This window comes from Salvia splendens, unplaced genomic scaffold (genome assembly GCF_004379255.2).
Source record: "Salvia splendens isolate huo1 unplaced genomic scaffold, SspV2 ctg228, whole genome shotgun sequence".
Taxonomy (NCBI): Eukaryota; Viridiplantae; Streptophyta; class Magnoliopsida; order Lamiales; family Lamiaceae; genus Salvia; species Salvia splendens.
The window spans coordinates 13096-29322 of NW_024598864.1; the positions used below are offsets into that span (position 1 = coordinate 13096).

Here is a 16227-nt window from a genome sequence, read left to right on the forward strand (position 1 = left end):
GGGGGAAAATAATTAAGTCTTGGCTTTTAATTATTTCCGGAATAATTTTTGAAGAATGATTAATTTTATCCTAAGCATGAAATAATATGTTTTCAACGATAAGTAATTGCGATAATTAAAGTATACGCTTAAATATTTTTTAGAAATTATTTTTGACGTCATGGAAAATATGAGGAGCCAACGGAGGAAAGAATGGGCGTAAGCGGCCGACCGGCGACACCTTGGGCGGCCGCCGAATAATCGAAAATGCACGAAAACCGAGAAAACGAAATAAAAGATTCTAAATAGAGTGCATGCATTCTAAATGTCTTCGTTACCGAGAATTGATGTGTACTTTAATTGTTTTCCGAAAAGGTGGTTCGCACGCTCGTTAAAGTCGGATCGAGAAGTTATAAAAAGAAATTTCTAAGCTATTGAGGTGGGCTCTATTACTTAAACTCTTTGATTTGCAATGATATGTATATGGAGAGATAAGGGTGGTTTAAATGTTATGTCATGCCGTATTTTATGTTTTGAATTGCCTATTTGATTGTCTACTAGGATAATGTCCTACTAGACTTTGATGGTTAACGAATTCGGGTCTGACTAGGGAGTGAGTCCCTACTCAGGCTAGTGCACTGATGGGGATCGTGAGCCGTCCTCTAGGTCGGCCGGTCCAGTGATCGAGTTTGTGGCCACATTCTCGTTTCACATGATGGTTCAGATATGGTACATGATGAGGGATGATGATTGCCTGCAGGCATAATTTTATTTAAGGAATGATTTAGTGTTTCTCGGCCTTTTAAAGTAAAACCCGAGTTTCACTCAATGATGGCTTGACATAATCGATAAATGTATTTTGGGCATGAGTTCACTGAGTGCATCAAGTACTCAGCCCCTGCATATGTTTTCCCTATGTGCAGGTTGAGCGAGGACGGGAGGCGGAGGATGTTGAGCATTGGACCGAGATCATATTCAATAAACATTCCGGTTACTATTGTGTCTCCATACATAGTAGTAGCTAACTCTCAAATGCTTCCGCTATGCCAAGTTTTAAGAATTTCTTTGTTTTCCTTTGAATTGTCAAACTATGTCATTCACGTTATGTACCTTAAATATTTGAAACCTTGTTGATAAATGAACTTTCGTATTTTGATCGATATGTCGTACTTCCTTGACTACTACCCCTTGATTGTTATTTCCCTTTCTTCCCCGCTTCTTAATTCCCCCATTAGTCACGATCCACCGTACTTTCTATCCTAGGAAGTGCGGTCGTGACATCGCTAGTGAAAAATCCTTCCATACGGACCCGTTTTACTATTGCGTTAATCAAGTTGTGGACGCTTTCGGGCTGCTCAAGGTTGTTGTATTGGGAGATCATACCACAAAGCGCAACACGGCCGTTGAGTCTCATGTTGTTTAGCACCGCTTCGAGCATCTTCCCTCCCATGTTGTCAAAGTAGATGTCGATGCCATCGGGGAAGTACCTAATTAACAACAACACAAATTTGTGAGTATTATCTACATAACGATAAATTGCCGGAAAAACTATAAAATTTGGTCAAATTCTTTCAAAAAACTAACCAAAAAAATTATATATTTGGATTTGTTATCCACAGTCGTGGGATGATTGTGAACTGATCCATACTTGGTGGTTTTCTCAGCTGATTTACCAAACTTCGCGGTTTTTTGCTAGTTTTTATGAAATTTGTGTTGAATACAAAAGGATTCTTTTGTTATATAAGAACATAAATATGTGTATTGTGTGTTAAATTACTAACTATTCTTCAATGTTAAATAAGTATACACATTTTTATAGCAATGATAGAACCTCTTCAACGCTGCATTATAGTCTTGCTCTTCTTTGTAGTTGAATGCTTCGTCAAACCCGAATTTGTTCTTCAAGAGATCGACCTTCATCAATGCAAAAGCCGACTTGTTCATCAAATGTGAAACATAAACTTGCCACAGAAGAAAAATAGCACATAAATCGACAACCAATCTAGCCAACAATCTAATAAGTTTTCGATAAGCCATTAGATTCTGACCTTTTCTTTGCTCCCCGCACTCCCAACAACGTAACACCCTGCGATCTTTGTAAACTGACCAACGAGCTGACCAACAGCTCCGGATGCAGCAGAGACATACACAGTTTCCTCCTTTTTGGGAGAGCAAAACTTGAAAAAACCAACATAAAGGCATGCCTAAAATGATAACGCGAAACACATTGATTTTAAGTCTCAAGTTAGTACATCTCCTACTGTTGTTTTTCAGAAACTATCAAGATAAACGCTACAAATCCAACATTTCCCAATCTATTAATTCAAGCATATATAGTTCATCAACAACTCGTTTTCGTTAACAATTTAACTGCATACATAACTTCTGCAGAATCACAAACAACTAGTTCTAGATCAGACAAATAGCACTAGGAAGCAGGAATCAAGCGTGAAATTTGAAGTCAATAATCACAAGGGGCTCGAGAAACTCACCAAGAATCCCTGTATAATAAGAGAGGGGCAAATCTTTATCTTGAACCTTAAACAATTAGTCTGGATCTTTAATAAAGCTATACTCCTCCCAGCCAGTAAACCCCCAAACTAGCTCGCCCGTCTTGAAATTTGGATGAGACGAATCCAGTCCTTTCGACACTCCAAATCCATAAATAGGCTGTCACCAGAAAAAGGTCAACAAACACAAAAAAAATGCAACCAACATTGCATCAATGGAAAGATAACATTTTTTATTTCTTTCCCCAAAATCTCAAACTATTCATCAAACAAGACCTCTGCAGAAACATCAAAAAGACATAACAAACATTTTATCCCCAAAATCTCAAACTATTCATCAAACGAAAAAAATACTATTGTTATATTCCAATAAGATCATCTACACAATATTGTATTATAAGTCTATTTTTTTAATAAAATAAAAAATTAAGGGCCCCAATTTAAATCAAGACATGTATAACAAATTCTATTCCAACCAGAAGAAAAATTAATTTCAACAACAAAAATTTCACTTAAAAAAACTAAACTTACAGAATCCAGCGTGAAAGAAGGTAAATCGAGCTCTTGATTCTTCATGAGGGCAAGAATAAAAGGATCGATGGATAAGTAGAGATTCTTCACCAAAACGGCGCCGTCGCAACCGCTGGGAATTTTGAGCTGAATTTTGGAAGTTCTCAGCGACATATCGGATTCTTTCACAGATGTTTTGACATAGTTGCTGAGTATCACTTGCATGTTGCTAATTTCCTCACCCATTTTGACGTTGATTCTGGTGGAATTCTGGTTTTCAGCTTCATTGTTTTATATCTGAAAATCCCTAGAAAAGCTCTAGGCTAATGGAGTAGAAGTTTTGGGTTGTGTGTAGTAGCGGCGCCTCTGCTAGGTGAGAATCATAGGGAGCTATAATTTTCTATGGAGGGACATCTTTTTTTTATATTATTTTAGATCCGTGAACTTTAAAAATATAACTTGAGGTCCATCAACCGTGAGTTAATATCAATCGAAGTACTTTTTTACTATTTTCAAGTTTTTTGGATGAAAATACCCTCAATCATATTTTTAATTAACTTATCACATACTCATATGGTTTTTGTAAATGATAATAAATAGCTAAAGTGGACATATGATAAAGTAAGAGAGAGAATAACGTAGAAGAGAGTCTTATCTACATTATTCTCTATCTTACTTTACCCATTATTCATTAATTATTTATTACTCCCTCCGTCCATGAAACGTTTTCCAGTTTTTCCATTTTGGTCCGTCCGTGAAATGTTGTCCACTTTGCTATTATTTTACTTTTTTGGTAAATGGTTCTCATATTCCACTAACTCATTACACTCACATTCTATTATAAATTCAATATATAAATATGGGACCTACATTCCACTAACTTCTTTCACTCACTTTTCTTTACATTTCTCAAAACACGTGTCGAGTCAAACATGGACAACATTTTGCGGACGGAGGAAGTATCATTTGTTCAAAACGAGTGCAGAAAATGAAATGTGACAAAATTTCAGGGACGGAGGGAGTAGTAAAAATATGTGTAAAAAAATATGGGTATGTGATAAGTTTATTAAAAATATGTACCCGGTATTGAGGGTATTTTCATCAAAAAAACTTGAAAATAGTAAAAAAATATTTTGATTGATATTAACTCATAGTTGACAGACTTCAAATGATATTTTTAAAGTTCACGGATCTAAAATGATACAATGACAAAGTTCGTGGACTAAAAAAAAATTCCTTCTACTCTATAATTGGCGGGGTTATTTTCTTCAGCAACCATTTAATTAAAAAACAAATATTAACACCTAAAGCCCCTAACCAGCCGCAATTCTCCAACACTGAACACTTGAAAAAAGATCCAATTACATGGGCCCACCAGGCCATATAAGGGAAACTGAACGAGTCTCAGTTTGTATTTTCTTTTATGACTTTAGGTTATGGCTGGCAAAATTTATTGTATTTATAGGTCATTAGGTATTAAGTTCACTACATTTGACTAATTCACGCACAACATTTGTAAAGTTGTTTTCAATACTTTAAAAAGATTTCAGTAATTCATTTAAAAAGTCGCCAAAATATTCTTACCTCTTCTTTTGTGGTTGGGCGTGACGAGTTGTGGTGTTGAGCCTTCGACGTTTAACACTTTAGCCAATTAATATAAGGATTGATTTTGACTCCAAAAGACTCTTGGGTCCAGAGCGGAAAGAAACTGAGGCTCTGATACCAAACTGTCACGACCGCCCTTTAGGGTTAATAAATACGGGCGATCGTGATTAAAAGAACTTAATAAACAGACGAAGGAAACTAGGGTTTCAGTAAAGAGTTTGACCAATAATTAATATTTAATAAAAAGGGGCCAAGAGTTTGACATTATCCAAATAATTAGGTTCAAAGCTAAAAGATTGACGAGTAAAAACAATGTCTCAGCGGAAGCGTCCAAGAGAAAGAGTGACGTCATGTGTGGAGACACAACGACACTCGCAGTACACAACTAACCAAACCATGCTTCAATTTTAAATTGCTCAACACCACCAATTGCTCGTCGCCGCTCAACCTGCACATAGGGAAAACACATGCAGGGCTGAGTACTTAATATACTCAGTGGGCTTATGCCGAAAACATTTGATGAAAGTTATGTCATCCATACCACAGTGAACTCGAGTTTTACATTTAGAAAAGAAATAGCATCGAGTATCACAAAACAATTTCATAGACTGGCCAGTCAAAACAATCTCCCCACTTTCTCAACAATCATTCAATCACATCCTCTGTCCATAGTGCGATGAAAGTGTGGCCACACTATTCACTCACGAGACCGACCGACTAGCAAGGACGGCTCGCGATCCCACCTGTGTACACTAGCCTGATAGGGTTTGCGGCCTTGTGGCCCTACTCAGACCCGAATTCGTTTAACATAGCCCTATAGCCTAATGGAGCGAACTCACAAACTAGGCATCAGGCAACAATCTCAACATAGCCCTATAGCCTAATGGAGTGAACTCACAAACTAGGCATCAGGCGACAATCTTATCATCAAAATAAACATGGCATGACATAACAATTTAAACCACCTTTATTCCACCATAATCATACTTTTGAAAGTGTAAAAGAGTTTAGCAAAAGAAAGCCCACCTCAACTGCTTAATTCTCAAGTACTTTCTTCCCCTTGGTATCACGATTCACTTGCGAGAATTCACCTTTAGAATTTTGATAATACATAAATCAACACACTTTTCAAATAAATAAAATGCATGCATCCTATGTCTCCAATTATTTTCTCGATCAAGATTATAAACTTTCTTAATTAGAAACTTAGGTACTTCGATTAACTCCGAGCGATCAAGCACCAACAAATCGCATAAAAGACAGGCATAAACCAATTAAATAAACCAATTAAATTAAATGGGGCAAAAGGGAGTAAGAAAAACGAACTAAAATACTCCATCGTACACGTACACATATACTCTTATCCCTTTCTACTTTAGTATAAAATACTAATGGTATTAGATGAATAAAACAATTTAGAAACACATATTCCCATTCAACACTATACGTGTACACGTATACTCTTCCACCACTATTTTAAAACCATCATCAATTATTAAAGTAATATATATATATATATATATATATATATATATATATACAGGGAGATGATCAAAATAAGTATGTGTTTAAATCTAGAAATGCAGACCAAATCTTGGCCCTAAGATTAGATGATCTAATGGTCAATAATTAACAAAAAACACGGAAGGTCATAATTAAGCAATTTTAGGTCATATTATAATATTTGGGTTTAATGTCATGCTAAGATCGTTTTAGGTCATGCTTTGTTAGCATGACCTAAAAATTACCTAATTATGACCTAAAAGTGACATAATTATGATATTGTTCTGCGTTTCTGTATTTAAATCTAGTTTTGCATAGATCAAAACCCTATATATATATATATATATATATATATATATATATATATATATATATATATAAATTCCAATGCTTCTTCCCCTTTTTGACAAACACAAATACGGTCTCAAATTCAAACTTTGGAAAAACGTCTTCAACTAATAATAAAAAAATGTTTTACAGTAATGAAATCAACACTTCTTTTTTCCAGATCCGTCGTTCTCCCTTTCTCTCTCAATCCCCCTTTTCTTCTTCCCCAAATTTAAACTCAAGCAGAAACGAATGAAACAAAGATAAAACCCCAATTGACGGACACTCTCTTCTCGCGCCATCGTCTCCACGAGCAGCCGCTCCATCATCGTTTCCAGCGCCACGACCAGAGTTGTCCGATGGTTTGGCATATCCGTTTCCATTCCCGAAACAGCCCCGATTTACCCCGAAGCTAAGTTCTTACTTGATTCCGATTCGTTAAATGTTCAATCTTTTATTCGGTTTTGTTTTTATTACCAGATTATTAGATTGTTACGGAGCTTATGAGATGCACAAAATTGAGGCTATTGTAGAGGGGAATTGATGTACCTTTGGGGAGAAGAAATTGCCTAGTAGCAAAAGAAATTGGATTCACGGCAAGTTTTGCTTTTCCTCTCAAACTGTGATGCCAAGCAATTGTGTCACGAGTAAATAAATTGCGATTTTGAACTCGCCAGTTGCAAAAGCAAGAAGATTGAATGAGTTTGAAGATTACCGTGAATAGAAGTTGAAAGAATAGGTCTTGGTTTCTTGCTGCAGAGAACGATTAGAAGAGAAACTAATTGGGGAGTGCATAATATAGAGGGAGGGTATTAAAAGATATGGGAGAGATTTAGGAAGTGGGGAGGAAACGGTTTTAACGTGGGTTAAGGCGATGGAATTCTAATTCTTCTTCTTTTCTTTTTTTATTAATTTGAATTTGTTTGGTATTTATTTACAGATCACGGAGGAGAAAAGTCTCATCACGGAGGAGGAAAATCTCTGCAGAATCTTTAATTAAAAAATTTGGATTAATGCAGCTCGGTGACCAAGTCAACAGGGAGAAGATTTAGTTAAATTAGTTTAATTCGCGGTCCCTTTGTATTTTATTTAAATTGTGCAACCACAATTTATTTATCATGGACTGAGTTTTTATATCACTTATTCAATTTTTTCGATCCAACTCGCAGATTGAGGCCAATATATTTATTCCTCACGGAAAGGAATTATTTTAAATCCGCTCAGTAATTTATTTCGCAAATCCCCAGTCTAGCCACAATTCCACTCAACAATTAATTCACGGACTTCGCAATATTAATAGCATTAAATGCAAGTACTTTAGGGTTCAAAAATTAGGTTTAGAAAAACGGGGCGTTACATCCTACCAACCTTAACAGAAATTTCGTCCCGAAATTTGTTACCCTCAAGTAAAGAGTTCTGGGTACAATTCCATCATCTTGACCTCATTCTCTCACGTGGCTTCTCCATGCCCATGATTTTTCTAAAGTACTTCGACACAAGCAACATGTTTATTTCTCACATTCTGGATCTTTCGGTCCAAAATAGATTGGGGTCTCACCTCGTAGCTCAAGTCTGGATTCAAGGCGACTTCTTCGTATTGGATCACGTGTTTCGGGTCGAACACGTATTTCCGTAACTGTGACACATGGAAAACGGTGTGCAAATTCCCAAGGTTTGGTGATAGCGTCAATCGGTATGCAAAAGGGCCCACTCCTTCAAGAATTTCGTAAGGCCCAATAAATCACGGCTTCAATTTGCCCTTGACGCCAAAACGTGTTGTCCCTTTTGACGAGGATACCTTCAGGAAAACTTTATCGCCAGCTTGGAGTTGTAGGGAAGTTCGTCGGACATTCGCGTATGGTTTCTGTCTGTCTTGAACTTCTTTTATCCTTTCACGAATTTGCCGAACGATTCCCACCATCTCTTCAACTGCTTCGGGTCCAAGTATTCTTCTCTCGCCAACTTTGTCCCAGTAGAGTGGCGATCTACACTTTTTCCCGTAATGCCTCATACGGCGCCATGTTTATCGTTGTATGAAAACTGTTGTTGTAGGTGAACTCAATCAATGGTAGTGCTACCTCCCAGCTTCCTCCTCGGTTGAGTACCACGGCTCTCAACATATCCTCGAGAGTTTGGCTCGTTCTTTCGGACTGCTCATCGGTTTGCGGGTGAAACGTTGTGCTGAAGTTCAATTTAGTTCCAAGCTCTTTCTGTAGACTTATCCAAAATCTTGAGGTGAATTTTAAGTGCGCACTCTTGGTAAGTCGATCTATAATTACCCAATTAGTGGTGTTTCCTCTCAGAGTCCTCGACAATCCTGTCACGAAATCCATGGCGATGTGCTCCCATTTCCACTCAGGGATCTCCAGTGATTGTAACTTCCCATACGGTCGTTGATGTAGAGCCTTCACTTGCTGGCAGACTAAACATCTCTCAACAAGTGACGTTATATCCCTCTTCATACCATTCCATCAAAAGGACTTCTTCAGATCTTGATACATTTTCGTATTCCTAGGTTGGCGGTGTAAGGAGTCTCATGTGCTTCACTCATAACTTCGTTTTTGAGTTCCTCGTTATTCGGTATGCATAGTCTTCCTACGAAAGTAAGGGCATTGTCACCTTCTTCGCTAAAATTCCCAGATTCGCCAGTTCGCACCTCTACACGAATCTCCTCTAATTTCGCATACATCCGTTGTGCTTCAATAACCCTCTACCTTAGATCAGGTTCAACAACTAAGGTGGCGATTCGGGCTTCCTCTGTTCCAAGTGCCCTCACAACTTCCAAACGCATCTTGCTGAACTCGCGAATCAGGCTTTCCTCTTTGGTGAGAAAAGTAGCCAGTTGGGAATGGTCCTTCCGGTTCAAAGCATCTGCCACTACATTTGCTTTGTCGGGGTGGTAGTTGATGCCACAATCGTAGTCTTTCACCAACTCGAGTCATCTTCGTTGCCGCATGTTCAAATCTTTCTGCTCGAAGAAATACTTTAGGCTTTTGTGGTCCGTAAAGATCTCACATCGAACTCCGTAGAGATGATGTCTCCAAATCTTTAAGGCGTGTACTACCGCTGCTAACTCCAAGTCGTGGGTTGGATAGTTCAACTCGTGTGGCCTCAATTGTCGTGACGCGTAAGCAATCACTTTGCTATTTTGCATCAACACACATCCAAGTCCCACCTTCGAAGCTTTAGTGTATACCACGTAGTTCACTCCAGGCCCTGGCTCGGCTAGAATCGGTGCACTAGTTAGCTTCTCCTTCAACAATTAGAAACTTGCCTCATACTCCGGGGTCCAATTGACTTTTGCCCCCTTCTTGAGTTGTTGGTTCATGGGTCTCGCTATCTTGGAGAATACATCTATAAACCCTCGGTAGTATCCTGCCAAGCCTAGGAAACTCCGAATCTCGTTTGGTGTTTAAGGTGCTTTCCATTGTTGTATCGCCTTAACCTTGGCGGGGTCCACTCGAATTCCTTCTGCCGACACAAAGTGACCAAGGAAGTTCACTTCCTTAAGCCAAAACTCACACTTGCTGAATTTGGCATATAGTTTTTCACTCCTCAACGGCTCCAAAGTGATTCGCAGGTGTTCCTCGTGTTCCTTCTCATCCTTCGAGTAGACGAGTACATCATCTATGAAGACCAAAACGAATTTATCCAAATATGGATGAAATACTCGATTCATTAAATCCATGAATACTGCAGGTGCATTCGTCAATCCAAACGGCATTACCACAAACTCATAGTGACCATATCTTGTGCGAAAAGCAGTCTTCGGTATGTCCTCTCTTCGGACTCTCAATTGATGGTATCCGGACCTTAAGTCCATCTTTGAGAACACACCGACTCCTCGAAGTTGATCGAATAGGTCACCTATCCTCGGCAGTGGATATTAGTTCTTGAGGTCATTTTGTTCAACTCTCTATAGTCAATACACATTCTCATCGATATTCCACATTGCCATGACTTGTAGGTTGTGCGTGACTAGCTTAAGTTCTCCCATAAAAATTTCTACATTCGAGCATGTTCGAGAAATCTCTATTACCCCTCCCACTGGTGAGGTCACCATCATCTTATGCTCAGATTTATAAGCAGGCACACATAGTTCTGATATGAAAGGATGCGATGCGCCCGTATCAAACAATACAACAATAGATGTATCGAGGAGTTTGCCCATACATGCCAAGTTTCCGTTTTCGTGACTCCCTTGTTCAGTCTTGGGTTGTTTAGAAATCAACGCATATGCTCTAAGGAGGGAAGTCTTGGGTGGTGAAGTTGTTGTTGTCGCGAAGGTTGATCACGATTCACCCTTGGTTCCGCTAGTGGTGCCCTCGGCTGCTGACGAAATCCTTGATTGTTCTGCCTTGACCCCATCCCCACATTCTTGCTCGGACACTCTTTAGGGAAGTGGCCATTTCCTCCACAATCAAAGCACTTAGTAGTGTTCTGCATTCTACACTCTCTGAAATGGTACTTGGAGCACACATTGCATTGTGGTGGTCTAGGTCGGAAGTCACCCCTCTAGTTAGAGAAATTTTGTCTGCCCCCATACTGTGGTCGGTTTTGGGTAGGCTGGTACCTCTTTTTTTCATAGTGGGTCCTATTCCCATCCCACTTTCTCTTCTCTCGAGAATAATGTGGTGGAGGCAGTGCCAGTGTAGTGTTTCACATCGCCCTCTCCTTGGGCATAGTTGCCTCAACATCTAGTGCGAGGGCCAACGCTTCCGCGTATGTAAGTCTCCCACGACTAGCTAATGCCATCTTTATCTCATGCCTTAGACCCTCACGGAACTTATCAGTTAGCTTCTCGTCGGTGTCAACTTGTTCAGGTGCATACCGAGTCATATCGCAGAGTGCGGTCATATTCAGTCACCGACATAAGCCCTTGGGTTAAGTTGTAAAACTCAGCTGCATTTGCCTTTCAGTAGCTCTTTGGTACGTACTTGTTATATATCGCCTCCTTAAAGTTCTCCCAAGTCATTCTACCCACTTGATCTCGTGGTGTGGTCTTCATCTTGGTATCCCACCAGAAGTCAGCTGACCTTGTCAATTGGTAAGTCACACAAGTCATTCGTTCCGCATCGTTGCACATCAAAATCGTGAAAATACGCTCCAATTCGCGTATCCAACTCTCAGCCCTTTTCCGGCTCTCCCATTCCATCGAAGACGGGTGGTTTTTGTTTTAAGAACATCTTCACAATTTCTCGGTCTACTGGAGGCGGAGGAGGTGGTGGTGATGGTGCTTGCACGCATTTCTCTTTTCGATTGTTTCCCATTTTAGTTGGCCACTTGTTGGATGATTTTCTCTCATCGACGACCTTCGTTCGTATAACATAATCTATCAGGGTGCTCGTATTTTCATTCCAATACTATCGTACAACGATGATCTTATGCGACGACCTTAATATTCCGACTCTCAGTTGTTATCCGTATATCCATTGATCAACCACTTACATAAATTCTGAGCTGCAAAACGTGATCATTTGATGTACACAGCTTCTCTCAGCTTTTTGTTTCTCAAGACCTAATATCTAGGTATGGCACAACGTTTGATTATTCTGCCATTCGCTGCAACTAAGCATAGATGCAAAAATATTCGACTCCTTGAGTTGTTGGTGTATCATTTGTATGTGTCTCTTGAAACTTATTCCTCATATGTGTTTGCAGAGATCGAGCCATTGTCCTTCTTGAGAGTCTTGTATCAAGAATTTAGAAATCTATTTAACAGTCTTACTTGGACCAGAACGGATTTCAACATGAGGAGTACTATTGAAATTGCCCTTGATTAGAATGGCTCCAAAAATGACTCAAGAGGAACAAGAATGAGTCACTACTTTCATTAAAAGGAAACAGTGATGCATCACTTGCAAATTGCAGGTCAATCAAAAGTTTTAAATGCACGAAAAGAATATCATTGTCAAGGAGCTTCATAGAAAGAAATTTTTGATAATCCAAGTAAGTACTGTCAATTAAATTCATCCATTCTAGCTACAAATGTGGCACTACGTCATTTCCCGAAGATAATAGAGGCGTTCTCGAAAACTCTAAATTCTAACTCAAGATTCTTGGTGTCGTTACAGCAATTAACTGTCCTTGAAGGTCATATCTTCATATTGTTTTTGGCACGCCCTAGCGGTCATTCACTTGGTAATAACCCTCTCGGCCTTAACGTGTCATAAGTGTTGTCATATTTGTAACGCGTCGTCGCATTAACATGTTATACACGATTGCATTCACTTTATTTGATTACAGGCACAATTTATTGTCGTTGTAATGATACATCACCTAACATTTCTTCTTGTCTTGATCTCGTTAGAAACTTCCTTTCTTTTTGTTCTTATCATCCAGGGAAAACAATAGGCAGCTATAATAGTCCGTCTAGTTCGAAATATATGTTTTCGTTTGTCCCATCACTCAGGAAAGTGATATTGTAGTTATCAATTTACAACTATGTTCGAGCACGTTCAGCCTAGCATACTTCTTAGGCACTCTATGTTTTACAGACATAGTTCATCGTCTCATACTTCAACATATATTCGATCGTTGCTTAATTCAAGCTTCATATGGATTCTACATTTGCAACAAAGTTCAAAATTTCACATTTCACTTTCATAATGATTTTATACGATACCTCGTACTTCATCAATCATGAATTATCACATAAAACGTATTGCGCAGTCAAACATGTTTATCCATATAAACCATTTAGCATTCCATGGCATTTCATCCAGCATATATTAAAATTTAAAATAGTAACTCAATCTATCCATCATCCATGGAATCACATTTCATAAATCATACAGTTCATGGACATCTGTATCACAATCACAAAATTGCAACTATGCACTCATCATGCTTTGTATTCACAGTTTCATAATCATGCAATTTCGACCACATAGGCATAAAAATGAATTTCCGCTCAAGTAATCAACATGTATGTCATTTAAGTTAAATTCGCAGTTCAAATATGTAATAACAAGTCTCCGCCTCAAGCATGTGATTATATTCACACTTCAATATCCATAACATTCACCTTCAATCACATTCTCCCATAGTGTCTCACGTCTCGTATGACCACAATTTTTTCCAAAATCCATAGCATTTACTTTAAATTACCTATAGACCTCAAAATTGTCATTTTCACAAGGAACCATTTTTCCATCGAATTTCAAAGATTTTAGTAATTCATTTAAAAAGTCGCCAAAATATTTTTACCTCTTCTTTTGTGGTTGGGCGTGACGAGTTATGGTGTTGAGCCTTCGACGTTTAACACTTTAGCCAATTAATACAAGGATAGATTTTGACTCCAAAAGACTCTTGGGTCCAGAGCGGAAAGAAACTGAGGCTCTGATACCAAACTGTCACGACCGCCCTTTAGGGTTAATAAATACGGGCGATCGTGATTAAAAGAACTTAATAAACAGACGAAGGAAACTAGGGTTTCAGTAAAGAGTTTGACCAATAATTAATATTTAATAAAAAGGGGCCAAGAGTTTGACATTATCCAAATAATTAGGTTCAAAGCTAAACGATTGACGAGTAAAAACAATGTCTCAGCGGAAGCGTCCAAGAGAAAGAGTGACGTCATGTGTGGAGACACAACGACACTCGCAGTACACAACTAACCAAACCATGCTTCAATTTTAAATTGCTCAACACCACCAATTGCTCGTCGCCGCTCAACCTGCACATAGGGAAAACACATGCAGGGCTGAGTACTTAATATACTCAGTGGGCTTATGCCGAAAACATTTGATGAAAGTTATGTCATCCATACCACAGTGAACTCGAGTTTTACATTTAGAAAAGAAATAGCATCGAGTATCACAAAACAATTTCATAGACTGGTCAGTCAAAACAATCTCCCCCCTTTCTCAACAATCATTCAATCACATCCTCTGTCCATAGTGCGACGAAAGTGTGGCCACACTATTCGCCCACGAGACCGGCCGGCTAGCAAGGACGGCTCACGATCCCACCTGTGTACACTATCCTGATAGGGTTTGCGGCCCTACTCAGACCCGAATTCGTTTAAGATAGCCCTATAGCCTAATGGAGCGAACTCACAAACTAGGCATCAGGCAACAATCTCAACATAGCCCTATAGCCTAATGGAGCAAACTCACAAACTAGGCATCAGGCGACAATCTCATCATCAAAATAAACATGGCATGACATAACAATTTAAACCACCCTTATTCCACCATAATCATACTTTTGAAAGTGTAAAAGAGTTTAGCAAAAGAAAGCCCACCTCGACTGCTTAATTCTCAAGTACTTTCTTCCCCTTGGTATCACGATTCACTTGCGAGAATTCACCTTTAGAATTTTGATTATACATAAATCAACACACTTTTCAAATAAATAAAATGCATGCATCCTATGTCTCCAATTATTTTCTCGATCATGATTATAAACTTTCTTAATTAGAAACTTAGGTACTTCGATTAACTCCGAGCGATCAAGCACCAACAAATCGCATAAAAGACAGGCATAAACCAATTAAATAAACCAATTAAATTAAATGGGGCAAAAGGGAGTAAGAAAAACAAACTAAAATACTCCATCGTACACGTACACATATACTCTTATCCCTTTCTACTTTAGTATAAAATACTAATGGTATTAGATGAATAAAACAATTTAGAAACACATATTCCCATTCAACACTATACGTGTACACGTATACTCTTCCACCACTATTTTAAAACCATCATCAATTATTAAAGTAATATATATATATAAAAATTCCAATGCTTCTTCCCCTTTTTGACAAACACAAATACGGTCTCAAATTCAAACTTTGGATAAACGTCTTCAACTAATAATAAAAAAATGTTTTACAATAATGAAATCAACACTTCTTCTTTCCAGATCTGTCGTTCTCCCTTTCTCTCTCAATCACCCTTTTCTTCTTCCCCAAATTTAAACTCAAGCAGAAACGAGTGAAACAAAGATAAAACCCCAATTGACGGACACTCTCTTCTCGCGCCATCGTCTCCACGAGCAGCCGCTCCATCATCGTTTCCAGCGCCGCGACCAGAGTTGTCCGATGGTTTGGCATATCCGTTTCCATTCCCGAAACAGCCCCGATTTACCCCGAAGCTAAGTTCTTACTTGATTCCGATTCGTTAAATGTTCAATCTTTTATTCGGTTTTGTTTTTATTACCAGATTATTAGATTGGTTACGGAGCTTATGAGATGCACAAAATTGAGGCTATTGTAGAGGGGAATGGATGTACCTTTGGGGAGAAGAAATTGCCTAGCAGCAAAAGAAATTGGATTCACGGCAAGTTTTGCTTTTCCTCTCAAACTGCGATGCCAAGCAATTGTGTCACGAGTAAATAAATTGCGATTTTGTACTCGCCAGTTGCAAAAGCAAGAAGATTGAATGAGTTTGCAAGATTACCTTGAATAGAAGTTGAAAGAATAGGTCTTGGTTTCTTGCTACAGAGAACGATTAGAAGAGAAACTAATTGGGGAGTGCATAATATAGAGGGAGGGTATTAAAAGATATGGGAGAGAAGTGGGGAGGAAACGGTTTTAACGTGGGTTAAGGCGGTGGAATTCTAATTCTTCTTCTTTTCTTTTTTTATTAATTTGAATTTGTTTAGTATTTATTTACAGATCACGGAGGAGAAAAGTCTCATCACGGAGGAGGAAAATCTCTGCAGAATCTTTAATTAAAAAATTTGGATTAATGCAGCTCGGTGACCAAGTCAACAGGGAGAAGATTTAGTTAAATTAGTTTAATTCGCGGTCCCTTTGTATTTTATTTAAATTGTGCAGCCACAATTT

General features: G+C 38.5%; 2 long non-coding RNA genes across 2 annotated transcripts; both read right to left on the reverse strand.

Annotated features, from left to right (window-relative positions):
• Positions 1 to 1174: 1174 nt before the first annotated feature.
• Positions 1175 to 3251, reverse strand: LOC121789386. The gene is made up of 5 exons (XR_006048036.1): positions 3021 to 3251; positions 2472 to 2649; positions 2028 to 2183; positions 1811 to 1893; positions 1175 to 1466 (listed from the first exon to the last, which is right to left on the reverse strand). It is a non-coding gene; the product is annotated as an uncharacterized LOC121789386 (long non-coding RNA).
• Positions 3252 to 14690: 11439 nt separating this feature from the next.
• LOC121789388 lies at positions 14691 to 15908 on the reverse strand. The gene is made up of 3 exons (XR_006048038.1): positions 15839 to 15908; positions 15672 to 15742; positions 14691 to 14747 (listed from the first exon to the last, which is right to left on the reverse strand). It is a non-coding gene; the product is annotated as an uncharacterized LOC121789388 (long non-coding RNA).
• Positions 15909 to 16227: the final 319 nt, after the last annotated feature.